A 5,262-nucleotide genomic window follows, 5' to 3' on the forward strand; every position below is an offset into this window, starting at 1 on the left:
CAGAGCGCCGGCCTCCCAGGAATGCCGCCCGGCCCGCGGGTGGGGGCCGCGCCGCGCCGGCCGGCCCCGCCTCCTCCCTCCCCTCCCCTCCCCCACGCGGCCAGGGCGACGGGAGTGGCCCCCGACCCGGGTCTGCGGTCCAGGGTCTCGGCCCGGCCGGACCCCAGGTCTCGGCACTGGAGAGGTGGGGAGCAGAGCTGGAAGGTGCGGGGTGAGGGCACCCAACACCCCAAAACTAAGCATTGCCAGTCAGAGATTAAACATGCTCCCTCCACACCCCGTGGCACTAAAGAGATAAATGGGGAAACTGAGGCCAAAACACAAAAAACAAACGGGGTTAGGGCAAAACACACTGATCTGGTGTTGACAGAACTTTCTGGATAAGTTGGTGGCAGGGCTGTTGACAGGGCCTGGGAGTCCTGGCTCCTGGCCCAGGGTGTTGTCCACCTGCAGACAGGGAAGGGAAGTGTGTGCTTGTGTAGAGATGGACTGAGAGGAAGTAGGGACACTGTCCAGGCCAATTAAGGAGAACACTTGGTGGCGGAGGTGGGGGGAGGCTCTACTTTACAGGTAGAAAAGCCTACTTCGAAGCTCAACCTAGGGTTCCAGAAGAAAGACCGAGGCTGCCTCTAACTCAGTGTCCTTGTCACCAGCCTATTTGGCTTCATCCCCTCATAATGAAGCTGAGCTCAGAAAAAAAGAGTACCCAGTGAGTCACACTGTGTTGTCCTCCCCTCCAACCCAATGTCTGACTCAACCAAGGTGATGAGATCTGCCCCATAGAGCCAGGGAGCCCCCTGGGCAATGTGCCCATTTGGGCCACAGGGCAGATCCAAGGACAGGGCAGCTTAGCCAGATAGAAACAGGGAGAGCCCTGCCCAGAGCAGCCAAGGGGAAACGTGACGGGGGCTGGTGGGCAGGGAGAGCGGGAGGGAGCCAGCCAGGAACTCTAGGCAGGACTGGGCTCAGGGTAAACCAAGGGCAGCTGGAGGCTTAGGGAATGGTGACAGCCAGGAAACTGAGGCACTCAGAGGAGCTGGCCTGAGATGAGGTGAAAGAGCTATAGAATATACTTATCTAAGGAGAACATATATTCTGCAATTCTGTAGCATATATGTATTCCATATCTCCTGGTAACCGCTTTAGGCCAAACTGCCTCAGCTTTCCCAGGCTTCTACACGCAGGAAGCTTGGGCCAGACAGCCCCTAAGTCAAGCTGTGTGATGACTGAAGTTTGAGAAGGTTGTGGAACCTTACAGGTGAATCATTCTACCATACTCCTCTTCTCCCGCGAGGCCCAGTGAAAAGAAAGGGGATAGTGGGCATCTGTGAGGGCTGGCCTCCCAGGACAGAATGAGGGCAATCTCCGTTATGAAGTTCAGAAAGAAGTTCAGGGCTGAGTTTAGTGGGGGTCAGAGCTTCTGATGAAGGAGTTCATGAGTGATTTCTTTCCCTTCTCATTAGGTAGGGAGGAGGAGTAGAGAAAGGTCCAGAAACAGAAAAGGGACCACTGTGCATGGCTTGGGAAGGGGGGCTTTGGGGGCCCTGATAGTGACAGGCGAGGTATAAATAGCTTGGGCCCAGCAGCTCATGTTCTGTCGGCTGCCTGTGACGAGGCGCTTAGGAATTCCACTCTCCTATTGGCACCCCCCCATCTCAGAACTCTCATTCCCCGCGCCACCTTTGTCCTGTGGCCAAGACCAACCATCAGGCCTCAGGGCTGACTGTCTACTAGAGAGGCTGAGCTCTCCTGTGGAGAAGTGCCCAGCTCCTGGGGACACATGACACATAGCTGTGTCTCACAAGGGAATTCTGTGTGTGTGTAAAAAGGTAGGCTTTTGACACCAAATCTGAGATGCTGGCCCAGGGCTCAGCAACGGCTGTCTTTGGAGCCCTGATGAAGAAACTGGGGTACAGATCTAAAAAAGGATGGATTCTTCTCTCTGAGCTGCTGGGGAGGAGAGAAAGGGGTAAGGTGGGTTCACTTGCAGCTGAGTCCCTTTACAAACCCTAATGGCTCACATTCCATTTTGTGGGCATTACCTGAGATCCTCCAGTAAAGTAAGAACCTCTGTTAAGGTGGGGAGAGTTCAGAGGGAAGCCAGCAAGTGAAGAAAGAACTCTTGAGCAGAGCCTCCCCTTTCCCTCTTCCCATCTCCTCTCCAGGGGAGAGGGTGAATGGTGGGCAGAGGAGGGTACCCTTCTCACCCCCTCCGCAAGAAACCTGAGCCTGTTGCTCTCCAGGATAAATCGGGGCCTGACTCAGGCCCCAGCCAGTTATTGTCAGCCTGACCCAAGTGCAGGCTGGTGACTCAGCCCTCAATATAGCCCATGAGCCCAGGCCCGGGGCTGGGCCATACGGCCTGGAACAGACCGTGCGCAATGCTGGTCCTGGAACCTGCCAAGTGGGGCCCCCTCCCTGAAGGGTAGATGTGTGGGCCACAGGCTGTTTATAGCCCCCTAATTCACAACCCACTGACCTGTCTCAGAAGACCAGTTGTCTGACCTGTCACTTGACCCTGCCTCTCCCATCTAGGTGTCTTATTGGCACCAACATTGGCCATATTTAACTTGGGCTGAGTAAAATCTGAGTGAGCAGGTCCAAAGGGCCATGTTTGAAATCCCCATTTTTCTAGAGCTAGGGACATCTCTATAGTCATCTGTAATGATACTGGGCTGGTCAGGCTCACAGCAGGCACTTTGATCAATCAGTGATACTGATTGTGGCCCTGACCTGGCTGCCAGGCACAGTGTGGTAGGGTGAAAAGATCCACAGGCTGAATTCCAGCCTCTGTACTTCTGGCTCACCTACATTTCTGGCTCCACTACCTTGGGCATGTAAAGTAACATGTTGGGTTCAGTTTTCTCATCTGTAAAATGGAGTCAGGAGTACCTCATAGAGATTCTTTTTTAATGCATGTAAAATTATTAGCATGGTGCTTCCCAGCTAACAGGTGATCAGAGAAAAGTCAGTTTCCTCTGCTGGTGTCTTGGGAACCTCGTGGGTTTTGATCTCAGTTATGCCGCTGTCCCTGTAGAGTCCAGTGACAGGGACTTCACACTGCTCCCCTCTTCCCTTGCTGCATCCTAACATGCCACCTGACGAGTCAGAACCAGAGTGATTCTGATCTTTAGAACACTCCCACTCTGCCCCCAATAGCAGCTGGGTCCTGACAGGGCAGCAATGGTGTGCTTTACTACTTTACCACGTAGCCTAAGACAGGAAAGGTGAGAGAACAGAAAGGAAGCAGTTATGCAGACGGCAGCAAAGCAGGGAGATGGAGGCCCCTGAAGGTGTTTTGAGTACTTGGTTCTATGTGTACCTCGGCCTGGTGCATGCCTGTCTGTGGCTTCTAAGAGACACCCCTGTAAAGCTAGCTCAAGTGACTGTGTCACATTCAATACAGAGAGACACCTCTACTCTGGAAACAGTGTATCAATAAGACTATGAGGCACTAAACTCAAACCAATTTAGAGAAATGCCTGGTAAATGGGCCAGTAGGGGGAAATACTCTGAAGAGCTCTGTATTCTAAAGCAAAAAGGCTGGGGAGAAGCAGGACCAAGGATTTATGTCTGGGCCTGGGGGCCAACTGCCTAACAGACCATGACCTCTATCCTGGCTTCTAATTCCAAGTTATATCAGTGATCCTTGGTGATAGATAATCTTCTAGTCCTTTCACCACATTTTACAACTTACTGCTGACCAGAGTAAAATGGATAAAAAGCAGGGTCTCACTACACTCAATAGCAAGGGGCCAGTAGCACCAAATGGGTTGTGAAGGAATTTCTTCAATTAGGTTACAACTGAGAACACAAAATCTAATATAATGGTGGCCAGTTATTCTCAAATTTTGTTAAAATGCAGTTTCTTTGTCAGCAAGTCTGATGGAGCCTGAGATTCTGTTTTCTAACAGGCTAACAATGCTGGTACTGCTGGTCCATGGGCCACACTTTGAGTATCAAGGGCCTAGGCCACCCTAAACCAGGGTGATCTTCATTTAGAGGGAAGCAAAGGGACACATGGCACCACCTTCCATCTGCCTAGAAGCAGCCTTATTTATAGGGGCTGGTCACCATGTCAGCACTGCCCCCAAGCCTGGTCGGACGGACTCTCAGTTCAGTCTTGTTAATCTTCTGGGCTGCACACAATTTTAAAATCTCCTAATTCTAAATGTCCTTGCTACTCTCCCTAGGAAAAGGCTAGGGAATAAATTAACTCATTTAGTGCTTAGCAGGGCCCACCACAGGACACACTCTATGGGAATGTGTTGCTTTAGATATTTGGGTGGATGAAACAAACTCCTTTGGCATCGGGCGGAAAGGAGACAGGGGTCCCAGGAAACCAGCAAACATGGGGGCCTTTCTATCCACTGTGGCTTACAAAATACTTGGGGGCTTTCATATGGAAACATCCATGATGACAACCACCAATCACAAAGGGTTCCACAGGAATGAAGGTAAACAAGGACACTCATAAGTTAGCTTCATCATTCTGCCTGAGCCCACTCAGATCCATTCTCAATCCTCTGTCCTGCTCTCAACTCCGAACGGCTGAATTTGAAGGACTGTGTCACATGGGCACCTTTGCTCTCTGACTCCCAGCTGGGATCATCCAATGAGAGGTACCGACAGGAAGCTGGCAGGTGGGAAGAGAAGGTGGGGAAGTACTAAACTCCTCACTTCACCTTGGCTCTGACAATCCCTCCACAGCCAGTGTGTGTCTGGGCACCTTTTCAGACCTCTTAACTTTTGCTCTTTTGCTTTCCCCTTCAGGCCTGGGTGGTAGTCACATGCCACTGCTGGTGCCTGGGGACCTTGCTATTCCTTGTTGGTTCTCCTAACTGCCTTCTATACACAGTCCCTTCATTAAACACTCTTCAGGTAAAGCTTTACTAGCGCCAGGACCCTGAGTGACTAATAAGCCACCTCTGAGAGTGAATCCCTCAAGAAGTCATGAAGACTAAGCCACAAAGGCTCACATGCTGATCTTCTCAGGGCATCCTTCTCCCAGTAGGTATGTGTGGGCACAGATCTTGAGGGCTGGTCATCTGGCCTCCCTCACACAAAGTACCCAATTCATTCAATTTCTCTGTGCTCAGGTGGGTTCAGCTGGCAGCACAAGGAGTCAGCCTCATTTCTGAGGTCGTTCATAGGGTAAGAAATTTATTTAGGAGCCAGATCTTTATATGAGGTACCTGGCTAAGGGGAACCGCTCTGTTCCTGTTGTGTTGTGAGGTATTTAACAAGTAAAAAGCCACAAAG

This window comes from Manis javanica, chromosome 6, assembly GCF_040802235.1.
Source record: "Manis javanica isolate MJ-LG chromosome 6, MJ_LKY, whole genome shotgun sequence".
Lineage (NCBI taxonomy): Eukaryota > Metazoa > Chordata > Mammalia > Pholidota > Manidae > Manis > Manis javanica.